This window comes from Gambusia affinis, linkage group LG13 (assembly GCF_019740435.1).
Source record: "Gambusia affinis linkage group LG13, SWU_Gaff_1.0, whole genome shotgun sequence".
Taxonomy (NCBI): domain Eukaryota; kingdom Metazoa; phylum Chordata; class Actinopteri; order Cyprinodontiformes; family Poeciliidae; genus Gambusia; species Gambusia affinis.
In genome coordinates this window covers 10,542,616-10,557,181 of record NC_057880.1, presented here as the reverse complement: position 1 = coordinate 10,557,181, position 14,566 = coordinate 10,542,616, and the positions used below count along the sequence as shown (strand labels likewise).

General features: G+C 39.6%; 1 long non-coding RNA gene across 2 annotated transcripts; it reads left to right on the top strand.

Annotated features, from left to right (window-relative positions):
* The first annotated feature begins 535 nt into the window (after positions 1–535).
* On the top strand, positions 536–10,824 carry LOC122842148. Of its 2 annotated transcripts, XR_006372498.1 has the most exons (4): positions 618–827; positions 7,773–7,852; positions 9,379–9,418; positions 9,507–10,824. It is a non-coding gene; the product is annotated as an uncharacterized LOC122842148 (long non-coding RNA). The 2 variants fall into 2 exon arrangements; XR_006372499.1 differs by lacking the exon at positions 9,379–9,418 and having other exon boundaries at positions 536–827.
* The last annotated feature ends 3,742 nt before the right edge of the window (positions 10,825–14,566 follow it).

Sequence of the window (14,566 nt, the reverse complement as noted above, 5' to 3'; positions counted from 1 at the left end):
AATACCAAGTTTGATGACAATAGTATCCTCAACTGACAAGGTGTCTTGACCTAAACTTCACCAAAAATTGATGCTGTGTTGTCAAGACAGCAGTGAAAGGCACCAGAGTCAACATCCAGACAAGCTGAAAGCTTCTATCAAAGCAACCTGAGCTTCCATTACACTGAGCAGAGAATCAATCTGATCACCTCCATGCTACTCTGCATTGATGCAATAAATGATGCTAATTTAACACCAACCGAGTATTGAAGAAACATACTGTACACTATATGAACATTAATTTAAGTAGGGATGTCTTTTTTTTTATTATTTTTTTTTATTTTTTTTTTTACTTAATCTTTTGTAATATCAAACATTTTAAGAGAAACTATTTTTAGATTTATTTTTGTTAGTAGTATACCACAATCATCAAAATAGTTGAAAAAAACCCCCACTTTAAATATGGCATTCTGTGTGTAATGTCTTTGAAAAAAATATAAATAGTGTTTTCAATAATATTTTATGATATTTAGATGTACATGCACACCTTCCTTTCGAAACGCCCCTTAGACTTGGGACTCTTTCCCTATAATGACCACAGGAGGGCACTCTCCGATCTCTGTAAAAAGCTTCTGGCTGCTCAAGCTGGAGGAGGTAAACTGATTCAGCGGTGTGCTGTCAGGGCTGTCAGGACTCATTAGAGCCGTCTCATTAAAGTGATGTCAGTGGCTCTCCATTAGCAGTAAACTGAACAGCTGCCTTGCCTCGAGGCCAAGTCAACAAGTGCACTTTGTCGGTCAGCGCGGCCTGCGGGGTTAACCTGCTCAAGATAGCAAAGAACAACCAAGGTTTGTGGTAATTTTCTCAGACGGTTTGTACTGTATAGTCTTCAACTCCGAGAGTCATAAGACCAGATTTATACAATTTTAATGTGGCATTAAAAATTATGCTGTTGGGTTAAGATGTCGTTGTGATCTGCTGATTCGGCTTATATAAATTACAGGTGAAGTTCTTTCACACTAGACCATTATTTGGAGTAAAATATCAAGGGAAAAGTGAATTTCTTGGAAATGCTATGAAACTTCTTGTATGAAGTTTCATAGAAGCAAGAAGTTGGAAGCATGTCATGTGTTTAGCCTTTGTTTTTTTTATCTGTATTTAAATATTCAAGAAAGAAAAAAAAAACACATAGGTGACGTGTTTTCTTAAATTCAATGTCAAATTCCAGTTCCTCAATTCCACCACCTGGGAGCGCCAGTGTGTGAGGTTATCCCATGTTTCTTGGTATCAAGAATAATAAAGAAATGTATATATATACACACACACACACACACACACAAATGTTCATTTGGTTTTGCATTGTATGCACATTTGACATTATCCAATAATGACTCAAAATATCTGATTGTTTAAAAAAAAATGCCAGCTGATCTTTAGCTCTTTCACCACACTTCCTGTCCTCTCCCTCTGTTCCTTGTCTTCCAACACATGCTACACCTCAGACGGGCACTTAGTTAGACCAAGATCTGAATAGCATTTGGGGTCAAAACCACAATATCCCCCCATTTACCTTCCCCCATTAATGGCCTATTTAGCGTACCGCCGATGGCAGTAAAGAGATAGCTAGGCTTTTATACCTTCTGACTGGATATATTAGCAGGTAATGTTCTTAAAGAGGATTAGTGGATGGAAAGGGGAAGGGGAGAAAGAGAGTGGCTGAAAGCGCCATAGGGATGGCATGGCAGCAAATAGGCAGGTGATAGCAGGGAGGATAGGAGAGCTTATGTTGCCTTGTGCTGCCTCTAGCTATGAGCTACTGATGGAGGATTAGCAGCCACTCTGGACTATGCTATACAGGGCAGGTTGAGTCATATCTCTATAATTGTTGGTGAAATAAACTTGCTTTACCTTTCATAAGCAATGACAAATCTGTTGGTAATATCTAAATGTGAACCACCATACATCAGTTGTGATGGTCAAAATATTTTTTTATGCCGTAGTGGAGGTGATAAATTTGACTATGATCTACGAGTGACAGTGAAGAATGTGCTTGAGGTCGAGGTCAAGAATCACAACAAACCAAGCAAATTATCTTGTTTACGGTGTTTAACAGTTAACCTCCTGTCCACTCAAATCTTTCCCTAAATAGGCATAACAGTGTTCAAAGGTGGCCTTTACGAAGTGACAGCATCTGTGTGCGTACTACCAAGCAGTAGTCTCCAGGGTTTAAACATCAAACCAAAAATGAGGCAAATAAACATTAATGATTACGTAAAATAATCACATTTCTAAACAAATTAATTTGTCGGGTGGCATTAAATAGCCCTCTGGAAATGAAGTAAAGAATCCAGGTATTGTGTTTGACCTTATGTTAAATTCCTGGTTTCCAGGACTGTCTACTGTCATACATAACATGCTCATTCAGGAGGAGTGATGACTGTGAGTCAGTGACTCAAAGCATTTGGCTAGAGAAGAGAGAAATAATTTTTTACCACTTTGAATGATAAACTGAACTTGACTGCAGTGTTTAATAACAAGGTGTAGAACGTATGTGACTGACTTTAAATCGGTTTTTATGATTGGATTAAATTGACTATACAGTTCTAAAAATAAATTGGATGATCTGTTTTTTTATATATTTATCTGTTCAAATGTTTCTTTCGGATTGCTTTTGTCATGAATTGTCACTATACAAATAAACTGGATTGGAGGGAAATTCTTCTTTCATATCTTTACAGACGGAAAAAAAAACACTTCATATGAACTTCTCTGAGTTGTCTGGGCCAATTCTCCTCTGTCACATCTAAAAAACACTCTGATCTTACTGTCTTTTGGCTTGGCTCTTCTAAACTGTTTTGGGTGGATTTGATCACGCATAGATGACACGGAGTTAGAATGGGTCACTGCAGATTCTGCTTTAGCCACAGTCTGTTGGAAAGGAGTCAAGTGGAGGGCAAGCACCTGGAATAGATGACCTTTACCTGGACAGAGGATATATGAAGGGAATGGGAAGGGATACCTGCAGAGATTTGCTGCATCAACAGTGCATTACATTGGCGATGTAATAGTAAAACAAATAGCTTAGAAACAATAAAAAAACAGCTATAAAACTTGAAACAATAACTCTATGTCCTAGCCTACGTGCATATCACCATAACCTATGTGTGCGTGTGTGTGTGTGCGTGTGTGTGTCTGACTGCTACATGGGAATACTTCCTCACAGTCACTCAAGTTTCCAAGTCTTTAAAAGTGTGAGACTGCACACTCTGCAGAGGAGCTATGCACAAAATGTCTTCTTTGCCAAGACATCCTTGTGACCGTGTCAGCTCACAGCAGCCGCAGCACATGAAAGGAGCATTGTGCACGTCTTCACTCTCCATGGCCAATTGACTTCTTTTCCCATTAATCAAATGGACTGTTTACCTAATCTTTCATAGCATTTCAAAACCATTAAAGCCCAGAGGATTATCCTAGTATTTCTAACGGTGTAGCTTTCTTCAGATACCCGTGCTCTGATAACATTCTTGATCCTTTCTGCCTCACTCCTTTATTTGATTCATTCCTCCATATCTGTTCAGGTTCATTTCATTTACCAATTCTTAAAGCCTCTCCAACAACCAATACACGAGTCTATACTTTCTTAATAAACAAACTAGAATTGCCTGATTAAGGGGGGCTGGTAGATCCATACTCACATTGTAAAGGTAGACTGTAATGTTGACTGCTGTCTCAGAGTACACCTTTTCCCTTTTGAGCAGGAAGCCAGTCCTGGTTAAAGGAGGGTATGTTTTCAGAGAGTGTGTCTTACTTTAGAGCGGAAACTGTGAATTGGATTGCACTTAAAACCACTCTGTAAAACTAGACAAGGCACATGGCAAACTTGCATACCAGAGCAGTTAGCCAGGAAGTGAAGAAAGGCTTAAAGGTTGTAGCCAAGTGGGACTGCTGCTTTTGATGCCCTGAAGCTGAGGAGCAGGATTTAAACTATTCTACCAAAAAACAGCACAAACGTAGAATCTAGTAATTTGCAAACCATGGAAAAGTATTATCATTGTAAAGTGTATAAAGGCTACTTTTCTCCCTTTCTTTCCTCTCCATTTTTAATGCAATAAATCATCTACGTATGGAAAGTAAAATATATAATTCACCCTCCAGCTATTGAAGTTTTACATCTGACACCAGGGAAGAGAATTGATTTAAAAAACAGGAGTAAAATGGAGTGATTATTTATATTTTTATTAATGTTACAGCCATATTTTAAATTGCATTAAATTAGTATCTTTCATAAAAAAATTATATAAACAAAAATACTGCATTATAACAATGTGGACAAAAAAATTTGAGTGTCGTGATTATTTACAAAGATTCACTCCTCAAAAAGAAAAACAAAAGTAACACAAAGTGAGTTGTTTCCACAAATTAAATGGAATCCACCTGTAGTAAATGCAGTTGATTTGACTGGATTTTATTCATATGTCTATATGTTGCGCCAGTTTTGACAGTGCTGTAGGCCCCTAAGACAGGATTGTCTCAGGGGTCTACAGACCAGCCTCATTGGGGCTGTTTTGAAGGCCCCAATGAGCTTCATCATTGGAGGCCACTGAAACCAGCAGGACTCTTCCTACAAGATCTTGAAGGAGTGGCTTCAGATCACCAAAGGTGGATCTTGCATTTCTTGTTTTTATTTTTTTATTTTTTTAAATAAACTTGCAAACACCTCTAAATCTTTTACACATGGTCATAATAGGGTATTTGTGTGTAAATTTTGAAGAAAGATATTTATTTAACACAGGCTGAAATACAACAAAATGTGGAAAAATTGAAGCACTGTGAATATTTTTCAAATGCATTGTAGTGAGCTGATTTTTTCTTACTACGTACAGGGCGGGGTAATTAGATTATATATTTAAATGTGCATTGGTGACTTTTATAAATAGTCTGGACTCTAAACTATTCAGTAAAAAAAAATGTTTCTTGGATTTTGAAGAAAACTGTCAAGTTGTGCATACCTATAAGCTTCCGCATACACACTTATACAAGCGTGACTGGTCCTGATGACTGAGTAGTTGCTGATGGTGCTGAGGGTTAATCTGTATTTAGTAGGTTCATCCGGATGCCTTTGAGGCCACCTTATTAAAGGAAATGAGACATTGCGAGGGCTTTTTCAACAGACAGTTTCTGAGCTCTGCAGGCATTCCTTCGCGTCTGCTGTGCAGCACAGATAGAAAGAGTGCCGGCCACTGTGAACTCTGACAAAACACAGCAAAACAAAAAGGCCCTTGTCCTGGCACACATTTCAGAGAGGACATGCCGGTGTGTCAGTCCGATGCAATTTCAAAGATTATCTATAAACAGAACCACAGTAACCACCGTAGATGGCCGAAGTTCTGAGCTATTTGAATGAAGATACCTGAAGAATCTAGAACTATTGTGCTGTAAAGGATTGCCCAACCCTTTCTGTTACCCGGCAGAGTTCGAAGGGGTAAAATGGAGACCTGTTGAAATGGACTAATAATGTCTTATTCAGGTCATTTTTTTTCTGGCCAAGAAGCTGACTGTATGTAGGGATGAAAGGGTTTAATTGAAATGATAACCTGCTGAAAGAGAGGATCTGTCGGCCTACAAGCCCTGGCTGTCTGTCTGCCAGTACTGCAACAATATCCACAGGGAGATTGGCAGATAGAAGTTGCTGTCAGCGCCCTCAACTCAGGGTTGTTCCAGCATAAGCCTCGCACTTGTGTCTGGTTCAATTGAGGTACGACGCATCTACTGCAGGCTGTGGGCAAGTTACTCCAAACATAGGTAAACTTTCATAGGCAAGATTGGCTAGACGAGCACGCATATAAAAGAAGACAAAGAAATCAGACACAAGAATCAAGGAAAGCACAACTAAAATGGTTTCATACGATCTGAGCGCCTCATTGAGATCCATGACATCAAAGCCACTTAAATATTTTTCATTCTTGGGACCGCAAAATGCCGCGTGACATGACAGATACACAATAGACCCACAGTTTCCTCTTGGCCCCTGCAGTAGTGTTGACATGAGTAGAAATTAAGTTATCACCCATTTCTAAAGTCCAGACGGCTGTCAGACAAGACCATGGAGCTGATTCGATGCTTTGCCATGGCAAGAAACTGCATAGGGACTGATCTGATCCACATCCACTACAAGAATAGCATGCCGTTCTGCATCTTCTACCACCTAACCATTTGAAAGGATTCACAATAGACTGTTGTTTTGAGCAGTTTTTGATTAAAGCAGTTTCTTAACCATAATGATGGTTAGATTAAGCAGTCTATATGACCATTATATTCTTCTCAAGTGATCCCAGAATCTACTGAAAGATTTTTAACTTTGCAAAGTAAATATTACTCAACCTTTGCCTCTTATCCAGAGTTCCAGGAGGAAAATTTTGTCATATGATCCGTCCGTCCGTCTATCCTTCAAATCAAGTCTCAGTACAACACAAAAAAGTTTGAGGTGGTAATGTGACCAAATATGAAAGGAGGTTAAGGAGCATGAATATGTTTGCAAAGCTCTTTAGATTCCCAAGAAATACCTGTAATCTAGCTACTCAAACATTGCATTGACTTTATGCACCCGTCCAACTCATCCCCTCAGAAACAAACATCAGGAGATACCTGCATTAAAAGATCAGTTGTTCCCCATCACAAACCCACCATTTAATTATGACACACAGGAAATTATCCCTAGAATGGTCTCTCTGTGGTGATAAGAAGTCCAAGCCTCCTGGATGACAGCTTTAGAAACCTGAGAGAACTTATCAACAAAGTGTGGGGTGGGAGCCCACGACTAGGTGCCTGACAATCTGATTGGACTGTCATCCCTTGGTCATAATTAATATATTTATCAAATAATAACTGACAAAAAAAATCTCAGAATCATTGGCGCTATTGTAAAAAGAGGCTTGTCTGGGGCCCATAGGTGAACAGAAGCCAAATTCATGTGGCTGGCGGTTTCCCTGATGGCTAATAAGGCTGCTGTCAGTATAATGAGACAGAGGGGAGCAAAGTGAGCTACTTCTTTGGAAGTCATGACAGATAAATTGCCTCCCAGAGTGCAGAATGAAACTGAATTTGGAAGAAAAATAAGAAACACGTCACTGTCTAACAATAATATGTTTAGTGTTTAAACAGCTGTACACAATATATGCAAACATACAAGTTTGTCTTCCTTTGTATTTTCAGCATTCACAACTAAAATGACTTACTGCTTACTGTCAGAACAAAGAAAAGCTATCTGAACTGGTCTATTTTCTTAAGTACATAACCGATTGCAGTGGCTCTGCTAATGTTAGACTTTTGTCGCAACTTTTGTAAACATTTCCTAAAATGTCACAAGGTCAGCGACTCATAAGTAACTCAAAGAGAAGATTGTTGAAAGATTAAATAACTGCTCTTGATCTAGGTCTTTACTGCAAAAACGTTATTGGTTGAAGAAGTTGAATATAGTAAGTGAACTGATTCAGGTTCCAATAACTACTTTTGAAGTTTCAAGTGCGATCAATTCCAACTGCATTGGGAATAAGATAGTTGGGATAAGACGAGTTGGCAAACCACTTGAGAACTGTACTGCACAAACTGGGTCACACCATTTTTGAATTTGCTACACTTCCTACCATCTTGTTGATACTGTTCAAAAAGTCATTCGTCATTTAAGTAACTGCCCAAAACTCCTAACATTTATAGCAAATTTGCTGTGTTTATTCCCCATGGGGCTGCAATCCTATTTTTGACCCCAGACTGCTGCCATGTCCTCTCCTGTGCAGGTGGAAATCCACAGCGGGGATACTTTTATCGAGCATTCCTAAGGCACAAAACAGGAAGGTGGAGAAGCGGAATTGTAAAGGTAACACAATCAGCCGCTAAAGAAGTCACAGGAGTATCAGTTTCTTTAAGCCGCACTGAGCGCGGCACAAGATTAAGATTTGGATTACTGAACATTTACTTTATGTCACAGAGACTGAGTCACGTGATTTACGTTATCAAGCGATATGCCCCCTGACCTTCTTGATCCTTTCTTCTTATATTTATCCAATGAGAAGTTTCCGTATTTTTCTGATGAGGTTATACACACAGTTTGGAACATTCTGCTAAAACTCAGTGGAAGTCATTTCTTTCAGTAGATTCTCACATACTGGAATCCAATCCTACACACAGACATCACCTTTGACTCTTGTACTTGACCCTGTAACCTGGGATTTAGGTTGTAGAAGTTGCACATGTATGCTCACACTATGTATGCATCATTGCATTTCAACATAACATGGACAGCAAACAGGAAATATGTTGTGGTAGTATAGGTTTGTTGGTGATAAGCTAACTGATTGCACATTTCTGTAGCAAACCTAAAAGGGGTGAAGTTCCTTGCAAAAAGTGTTTCAACACAGTTCATTTTCTCATTATTTGTTGTGTAATGACAAACTGATTTTATGTAATAGACCAATACAAAATGCTGCACAATGTTTAAAGTTGAAGGAAAATTGTGCATGCTTTCCCATGTCTTTCACAAAATCAGAAAAGTTATTTTTCTGTCTTTATCTGGTACCCTTAAATAAAATCCTGTGCAACCAACTGCCTTCAGAAATCACTTAAGTAGTAATCATTCTACTTGGACATAATTTAATCTCAATAATTTTATTTTATTTATTTATTTTTTTTGCTGTTTTTTTTTTTACAGTGCAAACAGGATCATAAAGATCTAGTGACACACCCATTAAATTTTGAAACTTTAAAGCAGGATTAGGTTAAAAAACAACAGTTCAAACTTTGAACATTTTGCATATCACTATTGAACACGTGATTTAAAAAAGTATGGCACAACTTTTGATAAGACACAGAAATCTAGAGCCCAGGGGAGAGAATCTCTAGAATTGATTAGTTACATATTTTATATACATTATTATAAATCTGTGGTTTTGAGCGTGGCAAAAAAACAGCAAGAAATCCTTCGAAACTATCAATTTGTCATAATTCATGTGAGGGAATTTAGAAAAGATCCTGAAGTAGCTCTAGGCAGATAAGAAAAAAAACAACAACTTTTTGCAAATCATTGTGTATGGTGGAAAAGTAACACTCCACATCACCCTGGCCTGAACACACCATTCCCATTGTGAAACATGGTGGTGGTTATATTATGCAATAAGGATGTTTTCTATTTTTCATCAGAGAAAATGATATGAATATTTTTGCCAGGCACTGCAAACTAACTTTTTTAATGTTGATTTTCCTTTGTTCTTAAAAGTAGATGATGAATCTCTGCAATATTTAGTGAGTTTGGCTATCTAAGAGAATCAGAGCTGCATCTGCCAAAAGCAAGACTCTGTAAGTTAAGGCTGGAGTGTGTCCTACAGCTATAGTTATTATGTCTTTCAGATCTACTGCTCCTCAGACCCTGATCTTACTGCCACTCTGGGTGGGTGGGTAGCACAGGTGCACATTGGCGCAGTATTACACATTCCCCCTGCTCATGTTCTGTGTGCATTGTGTCCCATTTCCTTTAGGTCCACGTTCCATGGGGGTGACTGAGAGTGTGTCTTCAGCTTTCCAGAAGACCCCCTCTACCACTGTCAACTCACCTGTTCTAGCCCTTTATGCAAACAAATGCACCAACCTGGGAGAAAATGTGGTTGAGGATATAAGATGAGCAATGAATTGAGTTTGAGGAGGGGCTGGGCTTTGCAACCCACATCCCCTACACACCAACCCTCCCCTACAGGCTTTCTCTCAGGTTTGTAGTGTAGAGAGAGGCATGCCGGCTGTCCCAAAGCGTTTCGCCTCTGTGAACACGCACAAGACGTCCATTCACGAACGCTGGCCCTACAACTTTGCTCCATTCCCCCCTCCCTCTGCTCCCTTCATCTGCAGCTGAAGCAATTCAACTCGAGCCAAAAGCAGGGACCTTTAATCTAACAGAATGTAGTAGGCACCTGAACTACTTAACCGCTGTGCTTCTTCAAGAGGGTGGGCACAGAGGCTAAGGTAACTGGGGTGTAACAGAAAGCCCCGAACTTTATCCTTGGCCAGGATGAGTACATTTCCTTTCTGTTGTTCCCAACAAAGGCCAGCAGGTACAAATGGTCCGCTATCTGTGTCACTGGGAAGTGGAGAGCAATTTGTTTCTATTAAACAGGACGGTCCTCATCTTCTCCATCCACAATCCCCCTCCCTCCTCCAGGCCCATATTGATTCCAGTGGCTTTTGTGCTGAAGTTAAAACACCGACAATCGGAAGATTTAATTTGAGCCCACCTTGATCAAGTGGGAACCTCAAAGTCTTTATCTGTAGGCCTCTAAAAAGCCTGAGAAATGCAACCAACAATGGTTGTGAATGTAAAACAACAACAACAAATGCATCTCGTATAATGAACATTGGGGATGACACGTTGCAACATTTCGGCATTGTGTCACAATTCCACCTTCTGTTGATGTGTGTTTTGTTTGTGGTTGCAGGCACTGATAATGCACAGCAACTCAGCTGTTGCCTTATCTCTCTCTTACACACACACTCACACCCACCCATACACAGTCTAAAATAAATATATGCCTATATGTACAGCATAGCAAAGCAAAGCTTGCCCTGTTTGATTGATCCAGGTTCCTGAAGAAATACAGCAGAGGGCACATTGTATTTCATTCTCGCTGCTTTCATAAGAAACAGATCCCCTGACAGTGACAGAGGTACGATGGCCGCTTTTAGAGATGGGAATTTTTTTCTTCTTTTTTTTAAACCTTAACTCATTCAGCATGTAATCACCACAGAGAAGACGTTAGGACAAAATACATGACAGGATGAAATAAATCAAACAATGCAAAATCTAACGTGTGAAAATATTTTTGTGGTAAACATTTGACATATTTCCTTCACTTTAATGTTTTTTGTTTTGTTTTATTTCTCTAATTCCATCTCTTATTTTTATTTTGCTTAGTTTTCTCTGATCTCTCTTTCCATTTCTTGTTCTATTTCTTTGTTCTTTCCTTTCCTTTATCAGTAATTGGACACATATGGATCAGTTCATAAAGGTAATGAGCATCTCGGAATAGTTGAGGCGAGACACTATCACTCTTCCCTTTCCCCCCCATCTACCTTTTTTTTCTTCACATTTTTAATCCTGCCTTTTATTTTATCCCCCCCTGCTTGCCTCCTCTCCTTTGTATTGACGCCCTGGGACCCCATCTGGGCCCTTTAGAGGCGTGAAATGCACAGTAATTATTAGTAATCATCACACACCATCAGAAACGGATCCTAGTGCTGTAATTACATGATAAATGTCTGCCTAACACATGCCCTCTATTTAGCAGCCCCCTGGAGACCATGGATAATAGACAGCTAACAGGGATCCGCAGAATGGGCCTTTCAGTGCTGGCCGGGGCTCATTGTCTACGAGCCAATACACCCTCTCCCCCCGTTTGGCAACAACGCAGACCCCGATCAATCCCTGCACCGGCCCCCCTCACCAAGCTCACTGACCCCTCCTCTCACACACGTCCCTTGTCACTTGCTAAGTAGACGGCGACGTCAATCACTGGCATTACACTGCATTGCTAATGGTCGCCAAACAATTTCACAGAAGAGAAAAAGAGTTTTGTCCAGCCATTCATCAGATAATGGTGACTTTGTTTAATTGTGTTGCTGACCCATGAGCAAAATGTGATAATTAGCACTATCATTAACAGTGTGCCTTTTTTTTTTTATGTGTTGTTATTATCAAAATGCTGCAGACAGCAGCATTTTTATTAAGATCTGCCATCAGCAATGTGCAGTGAATGTGGCACAGAGACTAAGTGGCTGTCAGGAGCTTAGTTTGGATTCAACCGATTCCTGACTGGTGCATAATCACACATCGTGTTTGTACCTCTGCACACATGAACTAGTTCACTTGTAACTCCAAAGCACAGACATTTCAAAAGTACGCCATTTGAATTGTATTTGATGTAAAAGACTAACACAAAGAAAGGAGGGATTGAGAAGTAGAAGGACAGTGATACATAGTTTTCGAAATTTTTTACCCATAGAAACATAAAAAATATGGCATTATTTATTATAGCGTGACTGATTCTTATCAGATATCCCTTAATCTCATAGCAAACGTGTCATAGGAAAGCAAATAATGACTAATGCTACATATAACTCTGATCACATTATTCCCAGAGCGAAACATGGCCTCATGGTTTTTATATGTTAGATTTTTTTTTTTTTTATTATTATTGTTCTTTCGTAGGAACAAGGAAAGAGTAGCTGATGTGATACTAAGGCAGTTCAGGAAGAAAACTGGAAACAATATCAAACATACCAGCCAGAGCGACAATGGAACCTTATTCATTTGTTAAAGTGGCCCAAACAAGGGCTACAGGAAACCAGGAATCTTTGTACTAATTAAAAATTCTGCTCTGCACCTATTCTAAATCTAAATGAATTTGAGCTCATTTGTAAATATGATTTGGGGAAGATTTTAGTCACCAAATGTGAAATCAACAGCACTGGATGCCTTCCCTAAAAAGACATTTTCGGCTGGGCCTGAATACAACTGCACACCAACCTGCTCTGACTTTTAAAAGCAATGACAAGTTTTTATCATTGTCAAGAGATTAAAGCATGAAATTAAATAATACATAATTTGGATTTTAAATATTTTTTTATATTAAGTAATATAGACAGAGTTCAGACCCTGTTGGGTGGTACAGTAAACGCTGATAGTGACAGTTAGAATGAGACGTAAGTGGCCGCCAACCCAAAAGCAGACTCTGCCTCTCCACAGTGTTTAATGCAAATTAAGACCTACGTGAGCCAATAAACATGTTCAGCGCTACTTTCAAACAACACCGCTATTTTAGATTTTCATCGACTGTCCTTGTATTCTCGTAACAAAGTTGATAGCAGTCATGCAGTTTGAATCTACATATGCAGTGATCAGATATGCATGCAAAAGAGTGACCTCTTATCTAAATCCAAAAAGTGAGAAGAGGAATCCTGTTTGTGAACAAGGGGAATTTGCCTGAGATTTGCCTACCTGGCTCTTGACAATGGTCAGCTCTTGGGGGGATATTTTATATATTAGCCAGACCAGGCCGCAAGGGTGTTGGCTGTTAAGCAAATTTTATATACTGTCTTTAATCTATTCATAATACTAACAGTAATCGCTTTAAGTTTTGAGCATCCAGCCTGTTTACTTCTCGTTCCTGTTCATTTATGAAAACAAGACGTAACTGATTTACTGGTAAAAGGGTGCCAGGTGATAACCACGGAAAGTCCATTTTACCCTCTACCTTGAATTACATGAACATACGGTCATGCAGGTAACTGATGCTCAGAATGCTGTGGCCATGTTGAATCTATTTCCAGCTGGCAAATTATTTTTCATTCAAACAGTCTCTAATAAGAAAAAAATAATCTAGAGCAAATCAAGGAAACACAGAGACATTTTATTTGAAAACTGGTAATCAATATCCATCTTCCTCCTACATCATGTTTCCTATAAGCCAAGACCACACACACACACATACACACACACACACCAGTAAACACGCAGTTAAACTACAAAAGAAGCAGATGTGCCTGAGCTTGAAAGCAAAGGCAGACACTGAGTGAAAAGCAGCGCGATCTCAGACTCCAACAATAACAGACATATCAACTATCCCCTAATTGATACAGGCAGGCGGACAGTCACTCACTTAATGAATTGCTAATAGCCTTCAGCAGTGCTATGAGTGACAGGGGCCAAGCATTCCACCTGGTGGAGGCTGCTTGGGGAGTGCTGAGGATGGAGATGCTTCTCATTAATGGAGGCAGGATGCCTAGCGATTGTTCAGCCTTGTGTGGAGAGGCCTCCACGTCCGCATCGAGGCAATGCCTCTCTCCCTCGTCTATATAGGCTCCCTTAACGTCAGACAGCCAAGCGTCGCGGAGTCACGGATAATGAAGACTTGATCAAAGGGACACGGCATTCCAGGGGCCTGACCGAGCAACCGGACAAGATGAGAGAACAGGGCCGGAGAGGTGGACTGAAAGACATACGAGGAGAGAAAGAAACATGTAAAGGGAAAGGGGTCATGGGAAGAAAAGAACTATTCTCAGCTCTCTGCGTCGTACTTCTACAATTAGAGTTTGCAAAGCATGCTTCAGCTCATAAAGTATTTGCATTGATCCAGAAGTCTGACCAACAAGAGTTTGAAAATGGCTTACAAACTGGTTTGTGAAATGGGCAATCACTTGATTTTCACAGTTAAATCTGGGTATAGATTAGGCAAGATTGCAAAGCACAAAGTGAGTCTCCTGGGGAGTAAGAATAAAATCGATTACCTCTATTAAGTGCACAATACAAGATCCACATGCTCCTCATTTATTTGCTCCATTTGCCACAAGCTGCAGTGTTATTTATTCTAATGCTCATAACTGCTGTCCCTTCAGATGACCTATAATTTCCTACTAATAACTGCTGTGGGTAGAGTGATTACAGCTTTTCATTAGCACCGGCAGCTTTTACTGGTGCTATCCCAGCTAAAGGGCCCTCTCTGTAATTGTTGGCCATTATAAATATAGTATACTGAAAGTATGGGGAGGGGCA